Genomic DNA, 12,076 nt, shown 5'->3' on the forward strand with positions numbered 1-12,076 from the left:
CAGTAAATATATATTTAAAAGGTGGGATAAATAATAATAATAATAATAGAAATAGTAAAAAGCAAAGATAGTACCTATAGTAATAGGCACCTTGGGTGCAATCCCAAAACATCTGGAGCACCCTTGAAGACCATCGGCATTAATAAAATCCCCATCAGTCAATTGCAAAAGGCTGCTTGACTTGGAACAGCTTCCATCCTGCAACAATACCTTTTATACCATCAAAGAACGACATCTGCCTATCCCAGGTTCTTGGGAAAGTCTCCATAGGTGGATAAAAATGCCAAATCCAGCCTAAACATCTGCCTGACTGTGTGACCAACAACAATAATAATAATATTCTCAGCCCGAGAATAACCACAAGGGCAGAAGTTGAAAATTGTTCTGTAGGAAAACCTCCAAATGCTTTTAGAGCAGGATCTGGGGGTGGAATTTATGCTAAAGCTTTTTTTAGAAACCGTACAAAATTGGTTCTGAAATCGTACGAGACCTCATGCAAAACGCCGAAACTTCTGCAAAAACTTGGTGATGATCTGCGGTTTCTGCCAAAGTGTCATGAATGTTGGGCACCTTGAGTGCCACATTTCTGCCACGCTCTTTAGTTCAGCATGGAAAATGGAAAGTCAGGAATTCAAGAAGGTGCCTTGGGGGCAGACTTCTGGATGATGACAGAGCTTTATCCTTTTTGGCAAGGGTTTGAGCAAAGCCATCTGGGCAGCTTGCAAAAATATGTGCTTTTCAGACGCTCTGTCTTGCTCCTCTTCGGCCTGCCCCAGCTACTCCCCCAACATTTGCTTTGCTAACAGTTATGACATTTCAGCCTGGTCCTGTTGCTCTGCTTTGCTTTCAACCTAGTCTCCTGTGCAAGTGAATAATTGGATCACTGAAAGCAGGACAAAGCAGTTCGGGGGGCTAAGTTGTTGATCAAGGTGGAAGTTCACATCTGTCAACAATGTTTGGCACAGCTGGGAAACACATTGGCAAATGTGAGTTCTGGTGGGGGTGGAAACTGGAACCTCGTGTTCCCTTTTGTACAAAGTGATTTCACCTTGTCTTCTGTTGCTAAACTAACACAATGCCAGCCAAAGGAACCATTATGGGAGAATAAACATATATAACATATATGTATTTCTCTCCACTGAGACGTACGATTGGAATGTTTTTCATTCACTTTGGCAAAAATCAAAAATGGGCTAGATAATTTAGTGTGTTGTAATGTGACTTTCGCCAGCTTATGCCCTCTAGGTGTTTTATATTACAGCCCCCACCATCCCCGGCCAGCCTCAGTTTATATCATTTGCTTCATGATATTAGGCATATTAAAACAAGTGACATAAATTGATGCAGACTGCAGAAATCACCGCAATGACATACTTCCATTGGTCGCCTGTGAGGCTAGGGAGGGGGGTGCCAACATCAGCAAGGTGGCAGACGAAGTGTCACAATGCAAGTCCCACCTCTTTTGAACCTGTGGTCAGTGTCAATGCACATAACCAAAAGATGGGGCTCGTATGACAGCGCGTTGCCCGCCAACTTGCCAGTTTTGACACAGAGCCTCCCACAGATGGTGTTGTGTATGTCTGCATTTAACAGACATTCCAGAACAACAGACTCCCCTCCAGTGGCCTTTTGAAATGAGTTTTTTTCCCCATACTCGTGTGATGTATGTATTTCTTACTCGGGTGAGAAAAGGCGTCAAGGCTGAAGGAAGCATAAGATGGTAGATCCATTGGATGGAAACAGGGTTGTCACTGGAGTGTCCTTGGAAGAGCAACGTTTTGTCACCAGCAGCAGGTTGAGGTAGGGAGAATTTGCCCAGGCATGAGAAAGTTAGATCCAGCTCCCGAACGAATTAACGAACCAATTCATTATTTTGCTTATCACCACCATCTCTCCCCACCCATGGAGAATGAGGTTATTTGAGCCTCAAAAGAGACTTTGCTAATTTGTTGCATTCATTTCTCTTGGCTCCAACTAGGTGGGGAAGAGAACAATTATTTGAAAGATCAACAGGCAGGGGAAAAAGATCTTCTAGGTTGCCTTTAGGCATTGATCTTGCCTGGGACCTCTGCTGTGTTGCTGGGAGTGATGGAAGTTGTAATCCAGTGCCTTTGAAAGGCAGCAGGGTTCAGAGAGGCTTCTTTGGGGGATAAACAGATTACTGATTTCACATTCGCCCACCTTTTCAAATGAAATTTGGAAAATGCCTGTGACTGTTGAATGTTTATTTAATCCCTCTTTCTTTCTGGCAGATTAGGACACATTTTCCAAATTAAAATGACTTGTATGCCATCTGTTCTTTAAAGAGAAAACTGGATGTCTCTCCACTGTAAATAAAAGGATGTGTTCTTCTTGCAAATGCTCAGGCAAGAATGAAGAAGTTCAGATGACCATAACACGACTGTCTTTGTTTGAAGGGCTTGGCTTGGCTGGGAAAGCATAAAGAAAATAGTTTCCACCCAGAGAGCAAGAAACAAACAATTAAATCTATTTAATTTGAAGTAAGAAATGAGCACAGTTACAGTGCTTCAGGAAAAAGAAAGCAAGTGATGTGTGTAAAATGTCACAGATCTTTATCAACCTCTGGAGGTAAAGCCTTTATGCCAAAGGAAGCAGATTCTTGCTTTCATTGTCTTTTTAAAAAATTAATCAAAATTTTCCTTCCTTCCTTCCTTCCTTCCTTCCTTCCTTCCTTCCTTCCTTCCTTCCTTCCTTCCTTCCTTCCTTCCTTCCTCCCTCCCTCCCTCCCTCCCTCCCTCCCTCCTTTCTTTCTTTCTTTCTTTCTTTCTTTCTTTCTTTCTTTCTTTCTTTCTTTCTTTCTTTCTTTCTTTCTTTCTTTCTTTCTTTCTCTTTCTTCATAACAGTTCTATCTGTCCTGAAAACTGCAGTTCTCAGGCCACCAAAAGTTAGCTCAGAGACAGATTTAATGGTGGATCTTGATTATTTATCAACTCCACCCTACACAAGAAATCCACCTGCCTTATTAAACATAAATCACTGATCTAAACTGCAGGATATCCAGTTGAACACGTTTGTTAGGGTTTGTGTGTTTTGGTTGGTTGTTTTTGACAACTAGATGAAAAGAAAAAAAAGTATTTAAAAAATGGCAAACTCAAATGTAACATGAAGGTGAGCTGAAAGTTATAGCAAAACCAAAATGTCATCAGCAATCATCCTGTTTTTCTGGGAGGGGAGTGCCTGCTATTCAGCTTGGAGACATAAGTGCTTCTAGGAGCCATGATGTTTTGCCCATCAAACCATGGATATTATAGTTTGAGAAGGACTGTTAAGGATTTCAGCATTGTCACCAAACTATAATGGGCAGACGTCTATGGAGAGAAACCTTGGTCGATATACTAAAAGAAATCTATGTAATTGCATCATGAGAATGAGCTGAACTAACATGCTGGTCCTCATACCTACGCTTGTCACCTGCTGAGGAAAGCCTACTGCTATAACGTCTAGCTCAATAAACAGTTACGTATCTTTCCCTGGCTCAGAACAAGCTCTACATAATGCTTTGGGCTCCTAGAATCTCTGTGCAACAGAGCTGAAGAGAACCAGCTTGGCAAAAACTGATCTAAGCCATCAGGGTCCATGGTTGCCTTCAAGAAATGGCTCCTACTTTTACTGGTCCTCAGAATTTGTCCTTCAGAGATGAGTTCCATTTTGGCTGTCACAAAAGCTAGCACCTATGAAAAGCTAAAGTTTCCTTCTAGTCAAATTTTACTCTGAGTGACATCCTGGACTCATCCATCAAGCGATCTTGGCAGCAGTGTGGAAAAAGATTGGCCATTGCCTTCTTCCAGGATTTTATTTTTACTTCCCACTCCTTAAATTGAGCCAGACTTAAATGCTAGGGGCAGTGATGGTGAATACATACAGCGTTCATCTGTTTCCAGCTTGTCAAGCCATGATCTAGCGTCTCTCTCTCTCTCTCTCTGGATTATTAGATTTGGCTGTTCCAAAACTCCTTGCAGATCCCCAGAGACTCTTCATTGTAAGCAGATGTTCTATTTGCTCAATCACCTACTACAACGAAGTAATCTGGCTTGAAAAAATATATGCTGTCAACAAATATTCTCCCAGGGTTACTTGTTTTGGAAAGTCTTTTTAAGCATGTAAAACACATCACCCGGAGAAGACACTTTGAATTCCCCAGGAGAATGCTTCATACTGTTCCCACTCAGACTCCCTCCAGCCATGTAGTCTTTGCTTCATCTACTGCTAAGTGCAAGGAAGGTGTTTTGGATTATCCCCCTCAACAGCTTTAACCATCACAGCTTGTGGGACTTCTAGTCCAAAACTTGTGGAAGGAGACAAATGGGTAACTCCCAGGGAACTGTTTTCATAGAAATAGATAGACGTAATTCCTACTCATGCATTAAAACAAATGTCTGTCTGAGCTTTTGGAATCACAGAACGGCAGAACTGGAAGGCCTCTGAGACCATCAACTTCAGCACCACCATCACCACCACCACCACCACCTGAAATCCAAATTAAAGCAGGTCTCCCCAATCTCTGCTTGAACACATCCAATGAAGAAAAACCCTCCACCCAGGGATGTCTTCAAGGAGGGGGTCAAAGAGTCAAGATGGTAGCCACAAAGTCCCACCCTTTTGTAGGTGCATCAGGAAAGTCAAGATGGTGGTCACAGACATGTGATTGAAGCCCTGCCCTTTTTTACACATGTTGCAACGCACATTTTTGTAAAAAAAAAAGGGGGCGGCAGCTTCAATTGCATGATTTTGACCACCATCTTGACTTTTTTTTACTTCTCCCATGGATAACCTGCCTCCATCTCTCTGGGTCGTTGGTTCAGCCATCAAACACCTCCTAACATCCAACTAAAATCCGCCTTTCTATAATTTAAGCCCGTCTTGCATGCCTTGCTTTCTGGATGAGACAAAACAGGACTTGATTTTAGTTTTCTCTGCTTCAGGTCTGTAGTACTGTATGCAGTTTCCTTCCTGCTGAGGTTTCTCTGGCTGGGAATTCTGGGAGCTGTAATCCAGTGCCCTTGAACGGCACCAGCTAAGGAGGAATGATCTAGGTGTTGCCAGATATCAGCTGGGAGAGACGGGGCAGTCAATGTCTGAAATCTCTTCTAGTCAGAAAAAAACCATCAAGTAAATGAAAAGGCTAATTTTAAATTCTTCCTCCAAACAAACCGGAGCGTGTGTGTGTGTGTGTGTGTGTGTGTGTGTGTGCACATACGCATGTACGCAGACATTTGATGGTGAGAGAAAATATCCCACAAACTAAGTTTATCTAAACGTTTGGAAGAAGAGTTGGAAAATTTAGTTTGACAGACCTCTCCCATGAAGTCTGAAGGCTAAGATTTCACTGGAGCGCACTTCATCTATTTACTGAATTGACCCAGAGTTTGGATTTGCCCAATATACAAAACCATAAACTAACTAAACAGGCTGTGTTCACACAACATACTGAGACACATATAAAAACCCAGCCAAGCTTAAATCTAACCAAGTTTAGCATGTTGCATGAATGCAGGAGCCAGTTTTTTACCATTTAACCCAGTGTTTCTCAACCTTGGCGACTTTAAGATGTGTGGACTTGGACTCGCAGAATTCCCCAGCCAGCCATGCTGGCTGGGGAATTCTGGGAATCCAATCCACACATCTTAAAGTCGCCAAGGTTGAGAAACATTGATTTAACTACTTGGCTAAATGTGTTGTGTGAACGCAGAAAAAGAATGCAAAATCTGCAAAGGACTCCTGAAGTATTTAAAGTTCCAGTGAACCTTTTTTCCTCCACTGAAGTGGACACACCTCTTGTTCCATCCCTCAATTTCTTGCCCTACTACAACGAACATTGAGGTAGGCTGGGTGAATAGGGATTGTCCCAAACCCACCCCCTATCCAAGGCTGGGCTTGAACTTGGGTTTCCCCAATTCTGTTGTTGTTCAGTCGTTAAGTCGTGTCCGACTCTTCGTGACCCCATGAACCATACTGCGCCAGGCCTTCCTGTCCTTCACTGCCTCCCTGAGTTTGCTCAGTTTCATGCTCATTGCTTCAGGGATGCTATCTAACCATCTCATCCTCTGCCGTCCTCTTCTCCTTTTGCCTTCCATCTTTCCCAGCATCAGGGTCTTCTCCAAAGAGATCTCTCTTCACATTAGGTGACCAAAATATCTGAGCTTGAGCTTCATTATCGATCCTTCCAATGATAGAAGGATATGTGTATGTATTTTTATATATATACTGTATATATATATGGTACGTGTCTTCCTCAGTCTTGGGTCCTCTACCTCTACCTCTACCTTTGGCCTTCCATCTTTCCCAGCATCAGGGTCTTTTCCAAAGAGTCCTTTCTTCGCATGAGGTGGCCAAAGTATCTGAGCTTGAGCTTCAGTATCAATCCTTCCAATGAGCAATCAGGGTTGATTTGCTCTAAGATTGACTGGTTTGACCTCCTAGCAGTCCAGGGGACTCTTAAGAGTCTTCTCCAGCACCATCCTTAACAAGCTCACTGCCGGATTGCAGCAGGCAAGGCAGATGGTCCTGGGTACAGAAGTCTGTACAACCTTGGTCCAGGCCTCCATGTAGGCACGGATATCCATTTCCCCAGTCGAAGGAGGACTCTTCCTCCTTGACCGATTCTGCTCAGTTTCTGGTTCACTCAACTAATTGGGGGACTCTTTTGGTCAAGGCTTTCTTTGAGTTTTCAGCTGCCTGGAGCAGCTGTTAAAATAATGTTTTTTTTATTTATTTATTTATTTATTTATTTATTTATTTATTATTAAATTTGTATGCCGCCCGTCTCCCACCAACGGGTGACTCTGGGTGGCTCACAGTTAAAATCAGAAACCCCATCAACAATTAAAAATCCCCCATAAATAGTTAAAATAAATGAATCCATTAAAAAACAAATATAGACCACAAACCCTTTTCGACCTGTTGTGTTAAAAAGACAAACTAAATTATGTTCATTTATGCAATTGCTCAGTTCATGAGATCTGGAAAGGCTCCATGCCCACCAGCCTTTGTCGCGTTGTTGTTTTTTTTAATCGTGTTTTTAAAGGAAAACAAACACAAAACAGAAACAACACAATCACTTCGAAAACCACCCTCTATAACGTCATCTTTGATTTGGGTCCATCAATCAATCCCACCCCAAAATCTGGGGATGGGCAATTTACAGTCTAGGGCCCCATGCAGACCCCTCCAACCCTCTATGCCCTCTCTGTCCACTCTCACTAAAAGTCAGTGGTGAAGTTTCTCACAGAAGGAGGATACAGAGCAGGGCTAGTTCAGGCTGTAAAACAGGGTTACGGGGTTTTGAAGAAGCAAAGAACCACTTCCACTACTACCCAGTGGAAACGAATCTCAGCTCCACCACAAAGAAGATAAAGTCCTTCCAGCTTGGGACCTTCTTCCTGCCCGCTGTGCCCTCCCCTCCCTGGCCCACAAAACCTTTTCTCTCTTGCTCGTCTGCCTTCTGCTTCTCTTTCAGTCTGCAACCTTTGCCAAGCTGAGCATTTTCCAGAGGAGTGGACCTCAACTCCCAGCTGGCACAGCAAGGGCTGAGGATTCTGGGAAATGGTTCCCATGTTTGGAGGGTACAGCCAGGCTGGGGAAGGTGGGTATACCGTCTCCTTGAATCTAGAAATCAGAACGATTGTTGGCCTCTTATTGGGTAAGAATTTGAGAAGGGTCAAGTTCCCAATAGGTCTCCCAACGTGATGTTTCTGGATTACACAAACCCGTTTTTACCACCTTAATAATAATCAATAAATTTCATAATAATTTCATAATAAATATGTTAATCCTTTCAATTTGAAAGGGACATCTGGCTTGCTGCAGAGCACAGAACGGGCATCTTTCCCTGAATGGATCCCCCATGGCCACCTCTGCCCCACAGAGTCCTTACTATCATAGACAGTTTTAAATGTCTAAACCTCCTCCTCCTTTGGCATGGGGGAGAGGGTTCTAAAGCAGGAGTGCAATAGTCAAAATAAATGCCTTAATCCTGGTACTCATTTCACCCTTAATGATTCCCAAGCTCAAATTTTGTTTTGGCCATGCCAGATTCCTGATTGTTCTTATTAATCATTTTTAAAAGGCCTGGTGAGTTAGGGTACCAAGAAAGGTTCTTGGGCAGTTTGATACCCTTGGGCATGAGAATGCCTGCCTTGTCCTAAAAAGTGTTCCATTATTTTTGGATATTCAGGTTAAAGAAAAGAAGATTAGAACCTCCTGTGTGTGAAGAAGAAAGTCCCTGTAATGGAAAACATGTGTAGATGAAGCTGTAATTTAGCACGGATTTCCCACTGCTGGCAGTATGGATTGGTAAAATGCTACTGAAAGTTCTAGGATGAATGTACTTTTAATTAGAAGCTTCTGCTTTTCTGAAGATTCTAGTTCTAGCCTGTTTAATATAGATGATGAATTATCCTCTAAAGTCAGAATTATTGTGTGTGTGTGTGTGTGTGTGTGATATGGGAGAAAAGCATATCGATTGCTGATTTCATTACATTAAATCACAGTACACACACTATTCAGCTATAAATCTTTAAACCATAATCATTAACTGCATTCCTTCTGAGAACTGAACTCACTAAGCGGGGTTGGATTAATGCCCGATTAGTTATATAGGACTGCACTTCAAGAGTTTCTTAATAAAAAATGTTGCTGCCAGGGCAAATAGAGTAATCAAAAATAGAAACTGCAGAAAGGAAGCTTTTAACTAAATTTATAGGGGAATGCAACAGATAGAGCTGCTGACAAGAACTCTTCCACAAGGTCTGATTGTAATTTTGATTTGAAACATCAGTTCATTTTGACTGTAAGCACCATTCAAATAGTCAATTCCATTTTTTGTAAAATTGGTGAAGAAAATGGTTCTTTGTATGCACAGGAAGAATTAAGTAGTCAACTCAATTTGAAAAGTTCATGTGATTAGGAGATTCAATAGAATTGCTTTAACTTGAGTATCTGCATAGTTCCATTCTCCAGGGGGCAATTAAAATATCTACAGCGGTGATCAGCCATAAAGAATTTTCAAACGTGAATGTTTAAATTAAATTAGAAATATTTATTAAAGGAGATAAATATTTATAGAAGGCACTTGACCATGGGGATAGGCATTCTTGGGTAATACAGCACTGATTTAGTCATGTGCCTTGAATTGAACCAGTTTGATTCAATTTCTCTGAATTGAATCAATTTTAGTTCTGCTTTCAGCCGTAATTCTAGAATAGCCATGTTTTGATAGACCTCATCTGGAAGCAAGCAATCTTTGTGTCACTTTTTCCTGGATTACTGTTGTTATTCATGTTGTCTTCAGGAGAACTGAGTTTCCCAAAAGTTTTACCAAACATCATAATATACTCTGCCTCATTTCTAAATGAACCAGGAATTTGTCAACTTTTCCAAGAGGCAGCTCTTCCAAAAAAGCCATCTTGGAAAAGTAGCAGAGATGTCTTGACTACTGATTTGGGACTATTTTAACCCTATCCCTGACTAAAGATGCTTCTATCCTGGTTTCCTCTACCTGACTTTGATGCACTACCAAGTTTCAAAGATTGGTTTCTGGACCAAAGGCTAGGAATGTTGCATCTTTAGTAAGTTTCCATGAAGTCTGCCAAAACAGACTCCATTTAGTATCAGTATTCAAAAAAGCAACATGCACTACATCTTCCCAGGCTGTCCCCCATGACTGGTTACACCCTACCTGGCTCTAGGCACAATTTCTGTAATTAATTTAAGAAAGTATGACTTTGCTGGATCAGAACGAAGTCTTACTTGACCCAGCATCTCATTTCCCAGAGTTAGCCACATAGACGCTCTGGGAAGCCCATGATCTGGACCCCAAAACCGAGAACTGCCTCCCCAAAACTATTTGTCGCAACCGCCTTTGGTCATTACAACTGGAACCCATAATGGATTTGTTTGATCCAGCTTGTTTCAAGTCTTGTAAGCTAAAGCAGGGCTTTTGGGAACTTTTCTCCACCAAATGTGTGGACAGATCAGGGAATAACTTCTCCAGGTAGATTCCAGGGAAAGCTGAAAAAAAAATTCTCTTGTTAAGGCTTTGTTTGGGATTAATTGAAACACGGGAGGTGATAGACTCTCAGAAAGAACCGTAACATGAAGGAGACAACCTCCATGCACCCAAGAACATCGCCCAGGAGAATTTTTCCAAAATTCCTTCACATTTGACTCAACAAGGAACTTTGCATTGTTCCAATGCCACATTCAGGCAGTTCCAGTAACTGGGAAAGGACAAAGGACTTTGAAGAATTTTCTTGCCTTGTGCACGCCTATGTGGGCTACTGGAGGTGCTAGAGGAGTGACTTGGAGCAATGCAAAATGAAGCAATTCAACAACTTTCTCATCTGTCAAACACCACAGGGGTGAGTAGATTGTTTTACAAGTTTTGAAGGGGTGCTCTCCGTAATATAGAAAATCACAGAATTGGGAGGGACCATTGAGATATGAACAATTCAGTCGAAGAACCCCTGAAGTATCCCAGAACATATCCAAGGAAGGGAAAACATAATGTCTCTGGAGCTTTGATCCCACTGCTAAACTGATTTTTGAATTTTCGAACCTTCATCAGAGCGAAGCTTTGCTCTGCTGAAAAGTTAAAACAAGCACATATAAAAAAACAATTCTTTCTTTTCTGTTCTCTCCGTCCCACCATTGAATGAATTTTCTTAGTATCATGAAAATGTGTGTGTGTGTGGGGGGGGGGGATTGCCAATCCATATGCTCTCCCCATGCATGATTGGATATATTTCCTTACCAAGAAACAAGCTAAAAAGCTTCAAAATTGTAACCTTTCTCCTACAGACTTGGTCCCATCCTTTTTATTATTTTTGCTTGGCCTTTCTGATTTTTCCAACTCTACAATATCTTTTTGAAGGGCAAAAATCAGAGCAATTTCCTTTCTTTGGGGATGTCTGCACAACGTGCTCAACTAAGACAAGTAACAATTTCATGGCATGTGTAGAATGACCTAGGTCTGGTTAGGGTTAATCTGGCAGGATGCTCCAAAAAGCCCATTTGTTCAGTTTAAGGTTCAAGAGAAGCTGTATTTGAAATAAAGCTGACAATTCATTTAAATAAGAAATTAGGTTTCACATTTATTGGTTTCCCCAAAGAATGTTTTAAAAAGAATGGCTCTCAGACTTTTTCTACTGATGCTGTCATAAATCTGAGGGTTGACTCCTATAATTTAGTCATAGCTCTTCATGGATCCCTCTTGGTCCCAAATTTCCACATATGGTAACATAACTTTGGGAAAGAACATTGTTGTTAAAGATGTAAATAGGATATTGATATTGATATTCCAAAAATATATTTTATGAAGAACTTCGGCTCTACTGAGATGGGAAATTGGCTAAAAGAATAATCTTCTGAAGGTGGAAAGAATCTCACTCGAGGCACAAATGATCAGACTCAAATTATCCTACGTTGGACACATTATGTGAAGACCCAGCTCTTTGGAGAAGGCTCTAATGCTGAGAGAGGTGGAAGGAAAGAGAGGAGGACAGCCAGCATCAACACAGATGGACCCAAGTTATTGTACAGTGGTGATGGGTGCACCTTTGAAAGAACTAAAGACCAGGTTAGAGACAGATTGTCCTGGAGAAAATCTATCTATGTGGTCACTGGAGTCCACACCAACTTGGTGGCACATAATCAATCAATCAGCTGGAAAGAAAGCAAAACTTTAGGGGTTAAAATGTAGATTCTAGAGGTGTGTTGCCTGTCTTTGAAAAGTCCACTTATTGTAGATGGAGCATGGTTTATTTATGGTCTAAACTCAATTGTATGTTGAAGGGCTGAGCTAGCTTTACATTCATATTCCCCATTGGAAACGATTATATGGATCCTCTTCCTTTTTCCCCAAATTGTTTATATCTTTTTTGTCTGTTAATTTTCCTTTTTTTAAAATTAAAAAAGTTTCAACGCCTTGCACAACCCCAGAAAATGGATTAATTCGATAACCAGAATGAGCATTTTACGCACGTGCCACACACACTCACAATGAGCAACAGTTAAATGAGTAACTGAGGGTGTCTAAATACACCTGCTTTGTCCTTTT

The sequence above is a fragment of the Python bivittatus genome, unplaced genomic scaffold, assembly GCF_059951505.1.
Source record: "Python bivittatus isolate LINGU-HERP-01145 unplaced genomic scaffold, Pbiv_v1 ctg000210_np1212, whole genome shotgun sequence".
In the NCBI taxonomy this organism is placed as follows: domain Eukaryota; kingdom Metazoa; phylum Chordata; class Lepidosauria; order Squamata; family Pythonidae; genus Python; species Python bivittatus.